This window comes from Micromys minutus, assembly GCF_963924665.1.
Source record: "Micromys minutus genome assembly, chromosome: 27".
Taxonomy (NCBI): Eukaryota; Metazoa; Chordata; class Mammalia; order Rodentia; family Muridae; genus Micromys; species Micromys minutus.
The window spans coordinates 37,347,033-37,369,983 of NC_137962.1; the positions used below are offsets into that span (position 1 = coordinate 37,347,033).

The 22,951-nt window shown below is 41.9% G+C and overlaps 1 pseudogene across 1 annotated transcript; it reads right to left on the bottom strand.

The window, feature by feature from the left end:
• Window positions 1–5,312: 5,312 nt before the first annotated feature.
• LOC308437864 (large ribosomal subunit protein mL66-like) lies at window positions 5,313–5,852 on the bottom strand (annotated as a pseudogene). The gene has a single exon. The product of its transcript is annotated as a large ribosomal subunit protein mL66-like (transcript).
• Window positions 5,853–22,951: the final 17,099 nt, after the last annotated feature.

Consider the following 22,951-nt stretch of genomic DNA (forward strand, 5'->3'; position numbering starts at 1 on the left):
TGTTCTGTGGTTCTATCTTTAACGATTTCCGACTTGTCGTCTTTCTGCTCTTAGAATGGTGAGCTTTCATTGTAGTTTGAACAAAGTCTACAGAGAATTACCCAGAGACATTAGCCACATTGTGTCCTTTCAAGGACTGGAATGGACATGTTTAATATTTCTATCTTATGAAATTGTGTATGTTTCCTTCTGGCTGCTTCCCTCTTTCACATAAATCGAGAAATGATTAGTAATTCTTCCTTCTTGTTTTGACTAGAAAATACCTAGAACAACATTGTTGAGTCTTTACTGTGTAATTTGCCTGATTGAAGTGTGCATTTCAGTGATGCAACCATCACCACACTCTCCTATCACTTATCAGTGCTGGGACCTGACCAGGCCTTTGGGGTTGAATGGTACTGGGTGGGACACAGTGCCAGACTAAGGCCAAAGACTAATGATCTCTGGCCTTATAATCTTACTATTTGCATTTTAATAAGCAGTAGTTTCCTTTCTTTTACTATTTTTTTATTTTAATAAGTGTTGGTTTCTTTTTCTGTAGCTCTTACTATTTCGTGCTAATAAGCACTGGTTTCTTTTCTCTCTTGGTTCAAGGACCTCTTGAGCTTGGAGAGAGCTTGGAGAGGCTTGTAACTTATTAACTCTTTGTGAACCAGAGGGAAAAGAATTAAAATGTTTTACACAGGCAGTATGCATGGATGCACACTCATACACACATACATAACATACATACATACATATACACACATATACACACATACACACTCTGTTTGGGTCTGACCTCTTATCAATTCCAGGAGTGTTCATGGATACTTCATACCTACATATACATGTATATGTTTGGTGAATGGGGCTAAGCACCAGATGCCACACTTTTTTCTTCCTCTCTGATCTTCTTATACCTTCTTAGACAAAAGTTTTTTACAAAATTACCTCATAGATAAAATGTTACACAAAAGGGAATTACAGAAGGATGTTGATACTAAGTTCAGAGCAGTGTTTTATTCTGTAAGCTCATTATAAGTTCAAATCAATAGTTTCACATGGCCTTGCTTTATCATAGTGCACTCCTGTGGCTTCATCCTTGAACCTGGCCTAGAATAAATGCTTTTCCTTGGTCACAGATTTGTCCCAAGCCTATTCTATTGCTAGTGTAATTGTGAAAGCTCATTGCATTTCTTATTATGAAGCCTTTACTTATTATTCCATGAGGAATGGGCATATTCTGTTCTTGATTCTCTCTTTATTATATCTTTCTGGCAAAGTAACTAAAACCATCTCTTTTAAAACTTTCTAAAATTATTTGAGTCAAATCAGGGATTTTATAAAATTATTATCAGGAATTATGAAGTCACCAATTTGTCTACATAGCATTAGTGCATAATATTATGTATTTGTTGATTTGCAGAAAATCTGCCCAATAGGGTGGGAATCATTAGACTATATAATAGTGACAGGAAAGGCATATCAGTAACAAGAAGCAATCCTAGGATAAAAATCTTTGAAGGCCCTGCAATTCAGAGTTTGCCCATGGAAGCCATGCAAAGCTGTGAGGCATCCAGAAAACTTCCATGCCTTTAGCCTTTCCTAGGTGACTCCTGACATATCAGCATCTGCCAAAGATTGCTTCTGAGTGCTTTGTTTTTGAGCTAGGGTCTCATATAGCTCAGGCTGGCCAGGATCTCTTTGTAGCTGAAGAAGACCATGAATTCCTGTTCTTTCTGTCTCTAGCTCCCAGTACTGGGATCACAGGTGTATGTAACACCACATTTACTTTTCTTTCTTTCTTTTTAAAATTTGAGTCAGGGTTTCTCTGTGTAACAACCTTGGCTGTCCTGGAACTCTCTTTGTAGATCAGGCTGGCCTCAAACTTAAAGAGCGCTGTTGGCCTGCATTTACAGAGATCTGCTTCTGTCTCTGTAACACTGGGATTAAAGGCATTCACTACTAAACTTTCTGTAAATACTTTTCACGTATTTTTATTTTTTTTAAAAAAATGTATGAATGTGTCTACACGTGCACGCACATGCATATGAGTTTGGGTGCCCACTGATGCCAGAAGAGGCATCACATCCCCTGGAACTGGACTAACAGGAGCACACGAGCCTCCGTGTGGTGCTAGGAACTGAACGTAGGTCCTCTGACCACCGAGTTACCTCTCAAGCTCCTGTTTGCTGCTGTTGTTGCCACCAGCACTGGTATTATCTTACTCACCTTTGAGGTAGGATCTTAGTAACCCAGCCTCTCCTCCATCTCACTAAGAAGATGGTCTTCATCTTGTGAGAGTGCTGGGCTCACAGGCATGCTACCGCCTCTGGTTTATGCAATGCTGGGGCTTGAACCCAGAGCCTTAGTGCCAGGAAGATGCTCTACGAAATGAGCTGTGTCTCCAGACCCACCTAAGGTTTTTTTGTTTTTTTTGTTTTTTTGTTTTTAAAAGGCTCATAATGTTGCTTTGTCTCTTTGATGGCGATATCAGTCTCATCATTTAGTTAAGTTCCTACCTAGCCGATTTACTCATTTTAAGCATGCTCCCTCCCAACATATAACCTGTAAGGTGATACTATTTGACACATTTTGATATCTTTTGTGTACAAGGTCCCATAGTTATCAGAGTAGAAATAATGACTTTTCTTTGAGAGTGTTGGGATGCACATCTAGTTTTCCTTGGGTCATGGAATTTTGCTGATAATCATTGCAAATTTCTCTTTATTAGAATATTAACATTTTCTGTACTTTTTAGTCAAACTCTTTTTTATTAACTTTAAAATCTTATTGTATGTATGTATGTATGTATGTATGTATGTATTTATTTATTTAATGGGAGTACACTGTAGCTGTTTTCAGACACACCAGAAGAGGGCATCTGGTCCCATTACAGATGGTTGTGAGCAACCATGTGGTTGCTGGGAACTGAACTTAGGACCTTTGGAAGAGCAGTCAGTCTTAACTGCTGAGCCATCTCTCCAGCTTAAAATCTTTCTGCTTTATATGTGACCTGGAACAATAAAGCTCTTAGTAGGAGCCTGGACATCTCTGAACTTTAATTCTAGTGTAGAAGTTGATCTCTCAAAACCTCAGTATTTTCTTCAGCCTAAGTGGAAAATAGTGGCACCTAATATGCTTACTCCAAGAGTCAAACAGGCATCTTGTCTCTTCTTAAATGACTAAAACTTACCATATAACATTTGGTGATTTCTTTTTCCTTAAATCTGTGCATCCTATATATACACATATATAGAAATGTACTTGGAGTCTTTGCTCAAGGAAATTATCTTTGCTATTTCTTCTCTAATAGTCTCTGCTCTCCCCTTTCTCTGTGAGACTTCATAAAAGTAGATTCACATCTGAGGTAATGCTTTGAGTCCATTTACTAACCATTTCTTGCCCTTTTATCTGTGTCTTCTGCATGATGGATGTATAAAGGGAAGCAAAGGAGGGCAGGGCAGCTGCTAGCTGTGGGTTTATTGTAGATATGAGGGCGAGAACAGCCTGAGGCAACTGGAAGGGTCCATGACCAGCAGGCTGAACTGGGCCCTATGAGGAGGTAGGGAGAGAATAGGGGTGAGTCAGAAACCAAGAGGCCAAGAGAGTGGCATAAGCCCAGATGGCTGGGTTATATAGGGAAGAACAGCTGGGGGAAGGCCAGCCCAACTCTGGGCTGGAAATTTTAGGGTAGGGGGTATGTCAGCCAGGAACTGGCATGCTGAGGGAATCTGGTGGACAGGTCTGCTTTAGTATGGCACCTCAGTTAGCCATATGTCCCTGGTTTGAGACCTAATGCATACCATTTTGAAAATAGTATATGTGGATTCCCTGGTGCTGTGTAGAATCTGGAAAGAGCCTTTCTGTTCCAGGCTGCAGAACCTTACTGCATTCTTAGCATCAAGTTACCAGCTATTACTGCCTTTCATCTCTGCCCCCGCCTCGAATCAGGCTGTAATCTATTTGTTGTTTTACTGTTTGGCTTCTCAAGACAGGGTTTTAGTATTACATTCGATTATTCAGGTGCAGAATTCACAAGCTGCATTTATACAGTTGTCTGGACATACAAGACTATGCAGATGACGGGTTTTGTCAACATCTATGGGAACAGAGGATGGAGATAACCAGGCTTTTCCCGTTTGCTTCGGCAATCATTGTTACCAGATAAAGGTTTTTCATCTTCTTAAAGGAAAGAATTGAGTCAAGAGACAGTTTCCAAAGAGCAAAGAAAACAAAGCAGTTCAGAGGAGGCTAGAGTGGGGTGACCCAGAGGCTGAGGTAAAGTAGTTCATTGCACTGATTATTCTGAAGAAGTTTATGTTGTAAGGGTGTTGTACGTGGGGTAAGGTGAATCTTTTTCCCTCTGCGTTGGAAATCATGGGAAACTAGCTATTCCCTTCTAGGTCATTTCTTCCCATGATCCTCTTGAAAAGCCTAAAGGGATCTTAACCACAATATAGATGATATTATAGTGGACCTGGAGTCTTTAGAGAAAGCAGACACTCCATTAAAGTACATGTGTGGCAACTGGGAGAGTTCCTTTATGCCTGTGTTTCTGATACTATGGCAAGAACCTTTCACCCTCAAAGATGTTCAACCACAAAGTGGCATTCTTCAGGAGACAGAGCTAGCCAAAACTGCAGAGTCGTTAGCTCCCTCACACCTCGCTCTGACTAACAGGAAACACTGAAAGATACCGCTACAGCTTTCTGAGGTCACCTCATGACTAACTCCTTGCCTACAGTGTTTCGGTGTCACGCTCTGCATAGAGAGTCTGTCTTTCCGGCTGTCCTGCAGTGCTCCTCTTGACTTGCAAGGCCAACTCCTTGCAGAATTCCTTGTGTATGATCTTTTGTACCTTGAATGTGTTTGGTTCATCAGAGTTAAACTGTAGGATGTTGTTTGGAGGATTGGAAGTCTTCCTCTTTCATTTCAGGGAGGTTTTTTGTCTGTTTGTTTTAACAAAGAAATACAGCACCGGAGGAGATAAGGCTACCAAAGTTATTATAGCTGCTCAGTTTTTTGAGCTGGCCCTTAGGCCTCATTAAGAAGCTATGGGTTTCCTTTTTTTTTTTTTTTTTTGAAGCTAAGAGCCTGCTTTATTCCTTGGGTAAGTCTCCTGCTCCGACCTTGGCCCCAGCCAGCCATCAGACCACAGAGGCCAGGAGATCCAGCTCCTGTCTGTCCCTGGCTCCCAACACTGCAGCTGGGCAGATCCAAGGGACAGAAGTTAATTCCAACACCCCTGTGCTGTTTGTGGAGGACAGTGGTTCTGGTGGGAGGGGCAAGTATATCTTCTGGAAGGTTCTTCAGCAGTATTGCTCCCATTAATGCATCAGCTTCAGAGGCCTCCCGGAGTAGCAGACATTGTCTTTCAGGAGTTGCGACCCCACGGCCATGCCCACCTTGTTCCAACGGTGGCTTGACGGATTTGGGAGCCCAGTGAGTCAGATAGAGGTTGAGTTTGGGTTTATCCTTTGGTACGCATCCTTCTGGAAGCCTCGGTCTGTGATTTGGGAACAGACCTGTTCAATGAGCCATCTTCACGCACTCCTCAATTTTTCGGTGTTCTTCCCGGCACAAGCCTGTGACCGTGAGCTGACTGAGCAGCAACACATCCTCATAGCTGTATTTGTGCTTCAGATTCCAACGGCAGACGGGGCACTGGCCTGAGGGGTTGGGGGATCTGGAGTCGCCTTGGGAGTTTCTGTGATTCGGCCTTCAATTACAGTCATCTTCCCTTCTTGGATCTTCACTTCTCTCAATCCGCGAGCTGGAAGCCATAACCAGCCGGTCACGGCGGGGCCTGACAGGAACGCTTGGAGCTGCCGACCACAGCCGGACACCAGAGCCCTGAGGGCCGCCATCTTGGAAGCCGCTATGGGTTTCCTTATCACATAGTGTTTCTCACTAAATCGTAGTTTTTTCTCTAAGGTGCTTTGGGGCTATCCTGTCACTATATTTGCCTTCAAGTAACTAGGAGCCTGTCCTAAAACATTGTATTTTCTATGTCCCCATATTTTAGTAGTATAGATTATATAAATCGCTCAAAGGGATATATTTCATACCTGCATCTAATGTAATCTGATGGTATTAACCCCTCTATTGCCTCCTCTCTCCCACCATTCCTAATAGCTTTCCTTTAGCTGGTAAGATGCTCAGTAGTAGACATGCTTGCAGCAGCCTGAGTTCGATTCCTGGGACCCACATGGTAGAAGGAGAGGACCAGTCCTTGAAGGTTGTTCTTTGACTACACACGTGCTGTGACAGACATACACCAAAACTGACACATCCAACAACAGACAATACCTCCCTTTTCATTTCATATCCTTCTTTTCCTCCTCAATTCCACACGAGAAAAAACACACAGCTCTTATCTTTGTGACTTGAATTTGTCTTATTTTGCTTGGTGTAATGATCTCCAGTTCCATGTGGTTTCCAAAAAATGACATAATGCCATGTTTTAATAGCTAAGTCAAACCTGTTTTCCTTGACCATGGGCACCTTGGCTGACCATAGCTTGGGTATTGGAGCTGTGCTTTGATGAGCGTGGGTGCACAGCATCTCGGTGTAAGCTGGCACTGAGTCTTTGGAGTGTGTAGAGAAGGTGGATTATGTGGTGGTTGTATTTTCATTTTTTGATGATCATTTATTGATTTACACCCCCTCAGTGGTGTGCCAGGCTTCTTTTTGCACTTACCCTTGCCAGTGTGTGTTTATGTTTCTTTTTTCTAATTCTGACAGCCATGGATGGAATCTCAATGTAGGTTTTTGTTGTTGTTTTTTTTCCCAATGTGGTTTTGATGTATGTTTATTGGAGATAATCTGTGCTGGGGATGATAGAGTGCTTGGTTGGCATGCATACAGAGCTCTAGGGGTCAATCCCCAGCACCATAAAACTCACCATAGTGGTACATCTGTATGTAATGGTACACACTGAGAAGGCCAAGGAAAAGGGCGAGAAATTCAAGGTTATCCTTGGCTACAAAATGAGATCAAGGTCAGCCTAGATTACATGAGTCAGATAGATGTGTGTGCATGTGCATTCTTGAGAGTGTACACACTGACACATACACACGGACAGGCCTGTGTGTGTGTCTGTCTTCCCCTTGTAAATATATATATAAAACTATCCAGGGATGTAGCTCATAGCAGAATGCTTGCCTGGTATTCATGGAGCTCTGAATGTGAGTTCCCAGTACTGGAAAATAAACAGGTAAAACAATAATGACAAAACTCACACCACTAAAGAATTGCTGTATGAGTTGCATATGTGGTGGATCCACAGGTAATAAATAAATCTTAAAAAAAAAGTTAATTAAGTTCCACTAATACTTACTAAGAAGTTGAACATTTCCTGTGCAAAACACTGAACTACTTAGGAACACAGTGGGCATGGAATCTGGCATTTATGAAGCACAGTTTCAGATAATCGGTTTTCTTTTCAACTTTATTTAAAAAAAAAAAACAGATACATGTACATATTTTTAAAAGCATTTTTGCATAAAACTCTATGAATATATTTTTGTCAGTACTTGATTTTTTTTATCAGATAGTCTTAATTTACGTTAGCTAACCACCTTGTTTAATCCATATAGTGATAGTTCTTAACCAGATATTATCTCATTTTATAGCACAGGAAACAGACATTGAATTTAAGTTTTTACTATAAACAGCAGCTCTGGAATTTGAACCTAATTCTCCCTGACAAACAGCTGTGTCCTTTCCTAATGCACTGTGTTGCTTTTTATATAAATGTGATGTAGTCCTTGTTTCAGGACTTTTGACTTTAGTCTAGGGGTTCCCAGAGATGTATCAGAAAAGTCTGTGATTCACTTTCAGGAAGTCACAGGTTCAAACTAATTTTTCATAATAAGTAATAATAAGGTGCTGTTTCACTGCTGATGTTGAAGCCATCATGGGTAAGGTTCTGGTGTGTCTGAAGACAGTTACAATGTATATAATAAATAAAAAAATAAGAAAAGATTAGCAGAAAACCATAAAAAAATAACCCAACTTTATTTGTTTTATTTTTTTTAATTCTAGGGGGCTGGAGAGATGACTCAGTGGTTAAGAGTGGTTGCTGTTCTTCCAGAGGACCCAAGTTCAGTTCCCAGTATCCACACGATGGTTCACAAGCATCTGTAACTCTAGTTCCAGGGAATCTGGTACCCTTTTCTGGCCTCTGAGGTCACTAGCACACATGTTGTGTACACACACACACACACACACACACACACACACACCCTTATCTCTCTCTTTCACACATACATTCTCACATTCTCACATTCTCTCTCTCTCTCTCTCTGTCACATGCACACATACGCACACACACGGCTCTCTCCTATGATGTCTATTCTAAGGATCAAGCTTGGGTTATCAAGCTTGTCAGCAGCAAGTATCTACTGAGTTGTCTGACTGGCCTTATCCTTTTTTAAAAACTTATTTTTATTTTATATGTATATGTGCTTTGTCTGCATGTGTATCTGTGCACTATGTATGTGGCCCAGGGATGCCAGAAGATGTCAGATTCCCTGGAACTTGAGTTACACAAGTGGCTATTAGTCAGAATGTGGATTCTGGGACTCAATCCCTGTTTCTCTGGAAGAGCAACAAGCACTCTTAACCACTGAGCCATCTCTCCAGCCTCACTCTCCATTAAATCTTTTGTTTTGTTTTGCTTTTCAAGACAGGATTTCTCTGTGTAGTCTTGGCTGTACTGGAACTTGATCTGTAGACCAGGCTGGCCTTGAACTCATATAAAGATCTACCTGTCTTAAAGTGCTAGGATTAAAGGTTTTCTGTGCCACCACTGCCTAACCGATTAAATATTTTTAAAAGTAGCTATACAGAGACAAAATTAACAAACTATGTAATTCCACACACTTAAAAAACTCAATGCTTCTTAGTGAGTTTATAAACATGTACAGCAGCGATCACCACAGAAGATTTTAGAACTTTTCAATCACTTCGTGATGAGCCTGTGCCATTTCCCTTTTGCCCCTCATTCCCCAGATACATCCCTTCCCTACTATCTGCTTTCATTTCTGTGTGTTTTCTTGTTGTGAACTTTTGTAGGATTGGGATCAGACAGTGTATAGACTTTAATTTCTTCTACTTGCTCTGCATCTGACTTCAGCAGCTGTAGTGGCTATAAGATGGTCTTTGTGGTTTTGTTTCATCTTCTGATGTACTTACTTATTGTCTGTTTGTATGATTCATTTCAAAGGTGAGGGTGTTTCTTTTTTAATTCTTAAATCTTAAGATTTCCTTATATATGATCTTACTTTCTTACTAAATGATGCTTTGTATTTTCTCTGTGTGGATTTTTTTCCCCACCTCTGTGGAGCCCTGGCTGGCCTAGAACTCCTTATATAACTTGGATGAAGTTTCTGCCTCAGCCTCCCTGGTGCTGAGGGCCTAGGTCTTTTCATTGCTCTTGATGTTATTTGAGAGTAATCTTTAGAGTGCCGCCGGCTTTTGAATTTTGATGTAGTTCAGTTTATCTATGTAAAAATTTATATTTATTTATCTTGGAGAGGTGTGTGTGTGTGTGAGTGTGTGTGTGTGTGTGTGTGTGTGTATTTGTATGGAGATCAAAGAACAACTTCTGAGGAAGTCCGTTCTCTTCTTTTTTCGCCTTTTGGGTGCCAGAGACTGAGCTCATGTCCTCAGCCTTTGTGGCAAGCACTTTTACCTTCTGAGCCATATTCCTGGCCCTACTTCTTTTTTCTTTCTTTTTTTTTTTTTTCTTTTTTTTAGTGCCATATCTATTAACCTTGCCTAATGAAAGCTCATGATTATTCATACCTGTTTTGTTGGTAGCATTTTTTAGGTGTTGTTTTATATTTTGTCTCTCGTTTGTGTAATGCAGTGTTTCATATGGGTCCGTTTTCCTGCCATCTTACATTGAACAGTAGAGTCTGCCTTCCCAATACCCATGCCAGGATTTTTTTTTCTCCACTGACTTGTTAGTCAGTGTGATCATTTAAATTAGAGATGAGGTCTTAGAGGTTTGTTCTGACCCTAGAGGAGTGCTTCTAGCTGTCTCTCCTGGTTCTCACTGCTGAGCTGGCTACCCTGTGGTTTAGATTGTTGTTCCTAAGTAAGAGGAGCTGTTTTTCAAGATGCCTTTAAGCTTGAGTCCCCACGTCTGTTTAAATAAAAACAGTTCCTTTGCGGAGAACTTGGAGCTTCCTGTGGATAGCCTCTGCTCTTGGGCTGATCTCTGAGTCATTCCTTAGGACACTGTCCAGGGGGTGGTTTGTAGTCTTTTTGATTTGCCCCAGAGTGTGGAATTTTTGCCTGGTGATGAAGCTGGGGCCCCAGCATTTTGAGACTTTAGTTGCTTGGGTTGAACCTCTGTACTGTGGTGCCCTAGGCTCTTTAGTCTCACCAGGAATTTAACCTCTTCATTCTGAAGGGGATGACAAAGACTGGCTACTCTTTCTGGTGTTTGATCTGGAGCTAGAGCAGGGGAGATGGGGTGTGAGCTGGTCAAGGGGATGTTGGTTCACACTCAATTGCAATCTCTCCTGAGGAACATTTGTAGAGCTTTTAAATGGTTGCTTCCCCTAGGTGGCTTTTCTTGGCTTTGCTCATGAGGAGTATGCCTTTTGAGCTCTTGTGAAATCGTGGAAGTAGGACTCATAATATCCTGGTTGGGATCACTTTTTTAAAAAATATTTTTTAAACTTGTTTTTGGAGACAATATTTTGCTGTATTGCCCAAGCTGACCTGGAACTTACTGTATATTCCATAGTAAGGCTGGTTTCCAACCTAGAATTCTCCTGCCTCAGACTCTAGGCATGTGCCACCATGCCTGGCTTTAATATCAGTTCAACTTCAATACCATCTAACTTCCCTTCCATATAACTCCATATTTTTTTCTTTGTGTTGAAATGGTGAAAAATTACAATTTACCCATTGTGTCCTAGTTATACAGATTTAACTCTTGGATTTTGTGCTTTTTATTTTGATAAGACAGAAGAAAACTGTTAGGAAAAAGATAAAGAGAGTGGGGGGGGTATGGTCTATGGAGATGTGGTGAGGTGTGGGTGTAAGAGGGATGCCTCTGGGGGACCCACGTTCGAGATTCCTTCCCCGTGAGATGGTATGGTATAGAATAGAGTTTATTCAGGGCACGGGGAGGGGAGTTAAGAGGGTAGTAGGGGCAAAGAGAGAGAGAGAGAGAGAGAGAGAGAGAGAGAGAGAGAGAGAGAGAGAAAAGAAGAGGAGTAGAGGCCAGCCATGAGCACATGGAGAGACGGGGGTGGGGGTGGGCAAAGGAGGGACAAAGGGGTAAGAGAGTAAGAGAGAAGAACAGGAGAGGAGAGGGAGAGACAGAGACAGACTGGCTGTTGCCAGGTAACTGTGGGGTGGGGCTTACAGAGTCCCAACAGAAAGCAAATTAACTTACACTGCTTTTGTGTTCACGTCTGCCATTCACCTTTCTGTGTTTTGCATTGTTGTGTGTATGCGTTTGGATTGGTCTACAATTTTTTTTTACTTCAACCTGAAGGGCCCCTAGCATGTCTTGTAGGTCAGGTCTGCTAGCAAAAAGTTTCCTTCTTTGTAGAAAGGTAAGTTTTGATAGAACTGTTGGCTTTGAGTTTGTCGTCTGTGTCTGGTGTCCTCTGAGTGAGCAGTCAGCTCTTCACTGTGTTGAAGATCTCTTGTGCATCATAACTGTGTGTGTATATATATATATATATTTTCCTTTGTTGCTCTCCAAGTTTTCTTTCTATTGTTAGATTGAAGAGTGTCTAGGTGTGGATCCTTTACACATACTTGGAGTTTATTGAAATATTTAGATGTGTAGGTTTATATTTCCATCAAAATAGAAAGGTTTTCAGGATCATTTCCTTGGATGTCCTCTCTCCTTTCTCTGCTCTCTCTGAGACTCCACATGGATCAGCAAAGCCATAGTACCTCTAGGTCTCTACGGGAAACGGGTTCTTAGTTATCACAGGTGTCAGTTTCTGTCTTTTGAACTGAAATGGCGGCTCAGCCTTTAGGAACTCAGCCCTATTTGGCCTCAAGAGAGCTATGTGTATTCTCCTCAACCATACTTCCTAAAAGTCTCCTGTGCCACCTGAGCTTAGAGCCCACTGGCCAGATGTCATATCACTGCAGTTGTAAGGGGAGCTGGATATTGTAGTCATTAAGTAAACTAAGGTTGCCCTTTGCCTAGGTTTTTTTTTTTTTTTTTTTGTTTGTTTTTGGGTTTTTGTTGTTGTTGTTAGTAAGAGAGAAGAGGAAAAGAAGTTTAAGTTTAGGGGTCACCAGTGTGTTCCCCTTTTCTGCGATTAGCTTCAAACCTTTTCATCTGAAGTATTTGGCCATTCATGACACTGGTGTGTATGTACCCACTTTTGCTTGTTAGCTACACAATGCTTATTGCCTGCACAGTTAACTTAAATACTTAGTGTTGACTGGTGCTGCTGGGCTTGTACCTTTTTATGAATTTTACAGTAACTGGACTCAAGGGCTGGGGAGTGTAGTTCAGCTAGTTGGAAGAGTGCTGGCCTAGCCTAGCATGCCTGAGGTTGTAGGTTTGACCCCTAGCACTGGACAGAAAAGGTAATAATAGTTGCTGTTATTGCCTGCTATTTTAAAGAGTACTGTTGCTTTATATGTACTGTCAGGGATTCTCAGCAACCTTTCAAAATACTTACGGACTAATAGTGATACTTCACATTTTTTAATTTACATTTTATTTGTATTTTTGTATGAGACAGACAGAGAGCAAGAGCCTGGGGGAGAACGAGAGCAAGTGCACCCATGTTGGTGCACATATGTGGAGGTCAGATGACAATTCTGGTGTTCTCTCCTAAGACTGAGGGGTCTGGGGGTTGAGCTCAGGTTGTGAGGTTTGGTGGCAAGCACCCTAACTTGCTGAGCCATTCCACTGGTCCAGAGTAATACTGTTTACAGCAGCAAGCGGTCAGAAACAAAGAACAGTACGTCATGGCTGTTGTATCTCTAGAAGTACTGTGTTGATCAAAGGTCTTTAATAAGCTGAAAATGAAGGTGACCTGAATATCCAGTCTTCTGTATAGTAGCCTATCATACCAGAGTAAGTTAGTTTAATTAATAGGCTCATTTGGGTCCAGTGAGATAAAGGTGCCTGTCTCCAAGCTAGATAAGAAGAATTTGATACCCAGAATCTACAGGATAGAGGGGCAGAATGGACTCCTCCCATAGATTGTCTTCTGGTCCTTACACTTGCTCCATTGATCTGCATACACACAGATAAAATACAAATTTAAATAAGCTAGTTTTGGGTTGTGGAGATGGCTTAATGAGCAGAAGGCACTGGCTAACTGGCTGCCACATCTGAAGAAATTTGTTTAATGCCCTGGGCCCGCAAGGTGGAAAGAGAAAACCGACTTCCAGAAGTTGTCCCCTGACCATGCATGTGCCATGGCATGTGTGCACACACAGTAAGGGGGGCACTTAGAGCTACTTTGTACAGCTAAACTGTAATTGAAAGAATGATCCGTGACTCCAGCCACAATGCTGCAGTGCAGCCTCACACTGTCCTGATGGTTAGTTCTCTCTCCACACAGCACCCACAGGCGCTCAGGCGCTGCGGGGCTCACTTCCTAGAGTGCCCTCCAGAGGCTAAACACAGCCAAGGGTAGATGCTCCCTGTGTTTTATTTGGATATCCCTTCAAAACTGCAGCAACTCCATTCTTTTTTATGGCAAGATACTTTTTTTAAAGTGCTTGTAAATTTCGGATCAAGACTTTAGGAAACCCCTTGTGGTTTCTTTTGTAGAGCGTGAGCGTGAGCGTGTTCTTGTGCTGGGAAGGAGTTCATTGAGAAACCGAAGGATAAGAGGCTGCTGGCACCGCAAAATGCAGCTTCTCCTTAAATGCTCCATTGTAGTGGGAAACAAAGCGCAGTACTGTAGCTGGCTTCCTTCCTCTGCTAGGTGAGGTTTGTCTCAACAGGTTTTCATTCCAAAGTTACTATGTTAAAATAATAAGTCTCACTCATGTGATTCCCATCTGAACAGGACTGCTATGGCGGATTTTCTGTAGTGCAGGTTTTTCTGTGACCTGGCCACATTTCAGCTTATGCTTGTTTTTAGTTCTGGAGATTTAGTGAGGGAGCAAAATTCCGATCCCGAATGCTTTCTCAGAATAGACCACATAGCTTTCAGGTGAACATAGACACAGAGACTCTGGTACACAGGAAAACATGTCTAAGTCCATGGCTCCATCTCTCATACAAGTCTCCAAAACACAATGGAAATCCCACTTCTAAAAACTGAAGAACTTGACCACCACAGAAAGGGAATTGCTTGTGAGTCATTGGAAGCAAACCTGGGATATTTGTGAATCATTAGGAGCATACCTGGGATATTTGTGGCCATGAATAAAGTCCATGAGAGGATGTGATGAGTTCATCTGCTGAAAATAGTGCTTTAGGTTGAAAGCATTTATTCTCAGAGGGGTGTGTACCAAGGGGTGATTTAATGTAAATTGTAAAATGTATGTTAAATGTTGTCAGCAAAACACCACCTTCTGGTTAATATTTCTGTACTTTTCAGAATACTTTCTTGTTGGACCCTCTATGATAAAAAGGTAGATAACAACAATAGTATCACCAAACATGGTGATGTGACTTATTTAGGTCACACATCATAGCTGTGATCTAAAGAACATTCCATTGTTGTTTGGGGACAGGCTAAATAGTAAATTAGACTTAAAGTCAGAAGCAGGCTAAAGTAAATAGCTTCCCTATGGTCATTTGTTTGTGTACCTTTGTGTACCTGCTAAAGTGGTTTCAGAAACTACAGATCAGGCCTTGCGCTCTGTCCCTGTCATCCCACCTCAGTGCCTTTCGTGTATTTGCTGCTCCCTCTGCATTGCTGTCTGTTTCTTATCTAGTAGAATCAGGCAGAGAGTGTTTGTGTGGTAGTTAGAGGCATAGGTTCTGAAGCTGCGTGTGCAGGGTCTAATAACGTAACCTTTCAGCATCTAGTTTCCTCAACTTTAAAACTGACTACTATAAATACATAGCTCTCAGTGTTGTCCAGATTGAATACAGAGGTAGGGACCTCTTTTATATCAAGTGGTCATTAAGTGTTTTTTTACTGTTCTCAATTCAGCTCAGATAGCATTTCCTCAGACCCCAAGCATACAATGTTTATAGTTTATTTAGATTATCTTGTTGTTTAGCTGTTTACTTTTATTTTAGTTCTATCATTTTGAGATAGGGTCTTATATAGCTTCAGCTGGCCTCAAATTCACAAGAGATCTGCCTGCCTCTGCCTCACAAGTATTATGGTGAATCTCGGTGTACTACCACACCCCCCCCCCCCTTTTTTAAACGAATCTCCTACTATAAGTTTCAGCACAGCAGAGAGTTTTGTTATCTTGATCTTCAGTGCCTAAACAAAGCCTTATGGAGAGTCAGGTCCACCCGTTCTTTAGGACAGTGTTGCTTAGTCAAGGGAAGATGGTGCCTTGCCTACCTAACACCTATAGGGTATACTGTAAGCTGTGATGGGAGTGATGTAATCAGTGGGCCAGGAATTGAACCTGGGGATGGGATACATATTTAACTTCTCTTCTGTTTTTATTTATTTCTGCTGCTTCCAGCTGGTGAGCTTATGCCCTTTATATAAGCCCTCAAGCTTACTCGTGTCTTTACGTTTGGAGACAGCTGGTTCCTCTCAGCATTATAAAGTCACAGCTTACTGCATGTCTAAAATAGTATGAACAGACAGCGCTGATATGTAATTAGATACTCATCAGTATATGATAATTTAGGAGTCTGAGGGATGGCCTGAGTGCCCAAGCAGGCAGTGAGGCTGGGAATGCCTGAAACTTTCAACGGAGCCAACTTTGGTAGTGATTTCACCCTCTTAGCAATTCTGTTACTGATTTATAAACTAAGATCCATTAACCTAATTATCCCCTCTGCCATTTTATACCTGCTTGTTCTCACAGTCTCGCTACCTTTCTGTTGTTCTCTTTTGTTTCTTTCCCTAGGTAATGTTTTTTAGAAGTTATATGTTATGTCTGCCTTATTGAGTTTATGTGCTCCACGTGCATATAGGTGCTCCTGGGAACCCTCTCCAATCCCCTGGAACTGGAGTTACAGACTTAGATGGTGCCCACTGTGGAGACCAAACCCTGGGTCCTCTGCAAGAGCAGAAGCACTGCTGAGTCACCTCTTCCTCTCTTATGTTGTTTATAATTTCTCTTGTGCTACCTTCATTTCCATTTTTTCCTACTCTGATACTTAAAGGAAACCTAGTGACAGTTTTAGAACTTGAAGGGCCCAGAACTCAATGTACTAAGTCAATTTTACCTTTTCCGATAAAACCCCGCCCTTTCTTTGTTTCTCTTAACAAGACTACCTGAATTCTATTCATTCTTTTCTATACAGTGCATTCACTGGTGCCTGGCTTGGTTAGAGTATACAGGAAGACTTTGCTCACATTTCTTACAGCTGTAGGGATGTCTGGAAATGTTAGAGCCTAGTCCTTCACAATTGGTCAAGAACATTCCACATGGAAGCACAGCATGCTTAAGAATCTAAAGTAGAAGCTGCCATTTCTTTTAAATATTTTTGGTTAATTAATTCATTTGAGACAGGATCTAACTACATAGCTCAGGCTGTCCTCAGATTCAGTATCTTTTTGGCCTGTGTTTCCTAAGTGCTGGGATTTTAGTTGTATGACACTGTGCCTGGTCTGCCTGTCCTAAGACCTATGATAAGAATTGGCCTAGTGTTGTTTTACTGTACTCTGCTGGTCAAGGCAGAAGCCAGCTTAGATTCAGGGGGAAGTGACCTCACCAGTCACCCAAAGGGAAGTGTGTCAGAATTTGTAGCTGTGTTTTCTTCTGCCACATCAGTTCTACAAGCTACTTTCCTGTCTCTCTTTCCTTTCCTTTCCTTCCTTCCTTCCTTTGTATCTTTGGTTGGTTTGGTTTAGGTTTTGGTTTTGTTTAATTTTAGACAGAGATTCTCTGTGTAGTCCTGGCTGTCCTGGAGCTCTGTAGACCAGGCTGGCCTCCTGAGTACTGGGACTTGAGGGTTACGCCACTGTACCCCCCCCCCTTTGATTTTGGTTTTCCTGTGACAGGGTTCCTCTGTGTAGTAGTAGCCCTGCCTGGAACTCACTCTGTAGAGTAGGCTGACCTCAAACTTATGGAGATCTGCCTCAGCCTCCCAAGTGCTAGATCAAAGGTATGCACCGCTACTTTTTAAAGATGGTCTCACCACACAACCCAGCCCAGGCTAGCCTGGAGCTTACTATAACTCTCCATCTCCTCTTCCCCCTAAAAATAGTTTCCTTGCTACTTTGCAAAGTATTTATTTCATTAAAAATATTTTTATTTGTGTGTGTTTGATCTGAGGGCACTTGTGACATGGGGTGCTTATGATGGTCAGAGGACAGACAGCGCTGTTTAGCTGGCTCTCCCTTTCCAGGTGTATGTGGGTTTCTGGGGTTGAACTCAGATCTCCAGGCTTGTACAGTAAATGCCTTTAACCGCTGAGCATTTGTGAAGCCTGTGTTGGGTTTGAGACCCTCCTGCCTCTGCTCCTGAGTGCTGGATGACAGTGTGAGCTGTCACTCTAGATTACTCTTCTTTTACTGCTTGTTTTTCACCACTTCCAAAATAAAGATACTTTCTTGACTATTGTTTAGAACTCCTGAGTAGTTTGTCAGTACTGTAGAGATGGTAGGGTTGGAGGTGACAGTAGTAAATGAGACTTGTTTTCCTCATCTTCTCTTGCAACCAGAGAGCATCTCTAGTAAGTTCCCACTGAATACTTGCTAAGGTGATTTGCATTCTTCGTGTCAGATTTTTTATATATGTGTGTATACACACAAACAATTACTTAGACACAGTTTTCTAGATTTGATGTATCATCTTTTAAAGATAACTTAAAAGTGTGAGTCTATTAATTGATTAAAACATTTTCATGCAGAAAAACTGATGCTCAAAAGAGCTGGTCCGTCCTCAGAGGAGCCATAACATTTGGTTGTATGAAGCCAGCTTTGTCACTGGGCGTATAGACTCCACTAGTCTAGTATGTCTGTTTAGAGTTGTCAGCTGTCTCCCCAAGCTCTTCCATACTCTGACACATTTTGTGCTGCTGCTTCTGGGTACATATGTTGCTCAGACAGAAGGCATGCAGCCTGAAAGGGGGTGGGGTTGGGTGGGGAAAGATAAGTGGAACCAAGAGAGAGAACAGATGGGTTGTGGGAGTTGACCCTGCCCCCGTGTTGTTTTTGTTCTAGCTGCTGCTGATCATACGTGAAGCAGCAGGCCAGATAATATTCTTGGATTCCGTAGGATTATAAACTTGCAACATTGAAACATTCAATTTAGGGATGTTAGGAACCAAGAGGACACTGGATCCATAGTGATTACCCCTGCACAGTTTCAGTGTTGTTGTTAATGGTCATGCTGTATTTGGGACTTTCTATACATAAGCTACTTGGCTGCTTGAAGATGGGTAGAGAGTGATATTTGCTAGAGAAGTAAGTCCGTGACTGTGTTTTTATGCTGGAGTTCTTTTTCCTTTGTCATTCCTCATCCTTTACTGATTTCTAGTTTATTTCATATGGTCACGATCAAGGGAACCTCTTATGCTTCTAAGTCTCCCCTTTGCCTATGGAAGATCTTTGTAATCACTATAAAGGGTGCACCTAGGGTGCCTCCTGCAGCTAGATGCTCTACCACAGAAGCTTTGTTTGTTGTTGACCGATTACGTACTCGTACATGCGCATGTGAGCAGGCCAGAGTAGGGCATCAGGTAGCTTCCCCCATCATTCACTGCTTATTCTTCCAAGTCAGGGTTTCTTTCTGAACCTGAGGCTTGTGTTTTCTCAGTCTGGACTACCTGAGAAGTCCTCTCCCTTACCCCTTTACTGGTGTTGCAAGCCTGTGCAAGAATCTTGGCTTATTGTTGTTGAGTATTAATGTTGAAATCTGGACTCTGGTCCTCATGATTGCACAGTGTTTGCCTTAGTCAGTGTTCTGTTGCTATGAAGAGACACCATGACTACAGCAACTTTTATAAAAGAGCATTTAATTGAGGCTTGCTTAAAGTTTCAGAGGTATAGTCTGTTATCCTCATGATGGAAGCATGCTGTATACAGGCAGACATAGAAGCTGAAAGTTCTACATCTGGATCTGCAGGCAGCAGGAAGAGAGGGACACTGCCTGGTTTGGGTTTTGAAGGTCCAAGGCCCACCCTCAGTAACACACATTCTCCACCAAGGCCTTATAATTCTTTCAAATAATGTCACTTCCTAATGACTGAGGATTTAAGTCTACAAGCTTCTGGGGGCCATTCTCTTTCAAACAGCCGCTGAGCCATTTCTCTAGATCCAAGAATCATATATAAACATTTAAATGGGGCCAGGTGCTGACTTGGTAGGTAAAGGCACTTGCTGCTGAGCCTGACAACCTGAGTTTAATCCCAGGATTCTATATATGGTGGCAAGAGAGAACTGACTCCAGCAAGTTGTCCTCTGACCACCACAAGTGCACTGTGGCTTGTTCCTTTCTCCACACGAAACTAAACAAGTGTGATTAGAAAAGCTTAAATATGAGAACATTATCAAGGGAGCTAAAGAGATGGCTTCTGTTAGGAGCACTGGCCACTCATGCAGAGAACAACCTGGGTTTGGTTCCCAGCACCCACCTGGTGGTTCACAAACATCCTTAACTGTAGGGGATTTGATGCCTTCTCACCACCACCGGCACCACATGCAGGTGGTGCACATGCATCTGTGTAGACAGTATGTTATCAGGCATACACAAAGGGAAGAAATACATTTTCCCTTATGACTCAGTCTCAGCAGTTTGTGCTATGCTCATGTTTTGTCAACCTCCATCCAATCTTGCTGCCCCGTGGCCCTTGGGAAAGAATGTTATTGTAGGGCTGGAGAGATAGTTCAGTGGTTAGAACACCGACTGCTCTTCCACAGGTCCTGAGTTCAATTCCTAGCTTCATTCCCAGCAACCACATGGTGGCTCACACCATCTGTAATGGAACCTGATGCCCTCTTCTGGTGTGTCTGAAGACAGCTACAGTGTATTCATATACATATAACTTTTTTTTTTTTTTAAAGAATGTTATCGTGGTATATTCTAATGTGTAAAAAATTAAATCCATTTTTTTTCTTCTGGGCATTTAGTTCCCAGCAATAAATACACTGAGATTAATTATTTATTAATAAATACCTAGACTGTAAGCTTCAGCTTATTCTCTGACTAGCTCTTAACTTACTGTTCCTTTTATTCTAACCTGGGCTCAGCTACGTGGCTGGTTCCTTCTTTTCCTTGTCTTCTGACATCCATCTCCTCAGCTTTCCAGGGCAAATCCCCCCTTTATTCTATCCTGGGTTCAGCTACCTGCTAGTTTACATCTGTCTCATCAGAGATCTGGGGAGAATCTTTCAGTCTGTTTCCCAGAATTCTGTCCATCCCTGCTGGAGGCCCCACTTCCTATTTTCTGCCTCAGTTCATTGGCCATAAGCTTTCTAATTGACAGGTATTGCTGATAAGAGATTCTCTCTACACTAATATGGGCATTTTAAAGGATATATCATGAAACTTGAGAAAATGCCATTGTAACATATCATTTACTCAATAACATACAATAACAAAGTATACATTAATTTTTATTTCAAACACTTAATGGTTCTATAAATGTGGATTGCTTTGTTTTGTTTTCAAGAATTTCTCTGTTTCCTTGGCTGTCCTGGAACTCTGTAGACCAGGCTGGCTTCAAACTCAGACAGAGATCTGCCTGCCTCTGTCTCCTGAGTGCTGGGATTAGAGATGTGCATCACCCCCCCACCCCTGTACACATAGACACGGACCTTAATCCATCACTAAGCTATTAAAATCAGGGTAGGGGATCAAGAAAGCCGGGAATTTGGAGCATTTGGTAGAGTGTTTCCTTCCCACGAATTCAGGAAGCACTGGGTTTGATCTAGTACTGCATAGAACTGGTTGTTGGCAGTATAGACCTATAATCCCAGTACTAAAGAGAAGGACCAGGAGTTCATGGCTTGCCTTTGCTGTATAGCAAATTTGAGGCCAGCTTTTGAACTTGAGACTCTATTTAAAGGGAGAAAAAAAAAAAGAGGACAGAAACGCAAAATATTAAAACCTTGTTAAAACAGTCTTTCAGTTTGCTATGTCTTACTCTACATAGTAAAAAGGCACATTCATGACCCAAGTCACAACAAAATTTGGTAACCTTCATTAGTAATTTGTGTTCTGTGGAATACATCACAACTGTATTCTTTTGTTCTAATATGAAAAATTGGCAATGGGTGTTGTCACACACCTGTGATGTAATCACACACTTGTGATGTAATCACACACCTGTGATGTAAGCTGCTTAAGAGGCTGAATCAGGAGGGTTGAATTCAAGGCCCACCCAGCAGCATAGCCAGACCCCTACTTTCCATCTCGTTAAAAACATAAAAACAAAAGACTGACCTTCAGTTCTCTTTTATGAGAAGCTCCAGTTTTTTTGGGGGTGGGGAGGCTCACTTTCCCTAAAGTTTATTTTAAACATTATACATATGAATGACAGAATTATGAACTCATACAGTCAGCTTCATGTTTTACTGGGGAAAAGTCATGATTTCATAGGATAGATCTTTGTTGTATATTGGGACTAGTAACACACCAGTGTCAAAGCTCAGAATCCTAGCAAGTTGTTAATTTTCTAATCATTTTAGGGAGAGTGGCTCAATTGCTTGCTTGTTCCCCTCTACCCCTGCCCTGTCAGGAAGGTACCTGTATGTAATGTGATGTTGCCCAAGTTGACCTTGAACTTCTAGACTCAATTATAGATTGCCTTAGCCTCTTGAGTTTTACTGTAGGCAAACAGCACTGTATCTTGCAGTAAAATTATTTGCATTTATTTTAAAATGTGTGTGTGTGTATGTGTGTGTGTGTGTGTGTGTGTGTGTGTGTGTGTGTATGTGGGCATGCATGTTCTTGTTAGGAGGGTGTGCCTCTACTGTGTCCCACAGACACCTTCACAATAGTCCCAGAGCTTTACAGGTTCTGTTTATACATCTGTTTCCTCACTTTTTAGAACCAATGTTTTATTCTGTTCTATATCTTCAGCTCCATAAACACTATAGAACTGTATTAAATGCCAACAGAACGAATGAAACGGAGGCCCACTGGCTGTTTATTAAGCCTCTTGCTTCAGTCTTGCCAACCTTGTTTGACTCGAGCCTGACATAACAACCAAAAGGTGGCTCTAGCCAAGACCTGGCTGTATAGCCCTTGCAACCTAGTCAGGATGCAGTTACTAACCCAACTGCTAGGAGCTGTTCTGGATAACGACTGCACAGTAGAGTCATCCACGGTGTAGGTGTTGGACTGGGCATGTGGAGGTCAGAAGACACCCAGTGTGTTTAATCTTCTTTTCTACTTGAGACATGTCTTTATCACCCTGGAAGCCAGAGTAACAGGCCTGCTACACAACTTCCTGTAGGGGGATTACAAACTCTTGTGCTACTATGTTTTATACCATCTTTTATGAATTTAAAACCATATTTGTTTATTTGTTTATTGAAAGGGGATCTCTAAATAGATAGCCCAGGCTGTCCTAGATCTCACTGTGTAGACGAGGCTAGTCCCAAACTCACAAAGATCCACCTGCTTCCTGAGTGCTGGAATTAGAGATGTGTGTCACCACGTCAGCTTAAGTACTTTTAAAGAGGTGGTGTCTTCCTGAGATGCCTAGGCTAGTCTAGTCTAGATCCTACCTCAGCCTCTTTAGGAGATGCACTACAGGTGTGCGTCTCATCCTCTGATAGACCTTGCACTGGGTTATAAAGGAAAGCGCTCTCGAGTTTCCTGTCTTTGTGGTGGCCCAAACTGACTGGGAGAATGTCTGTGTGGTAGGAAAGTTATGTGCTGAGGTGGGAAAAGCCCTTACTGTAATCTT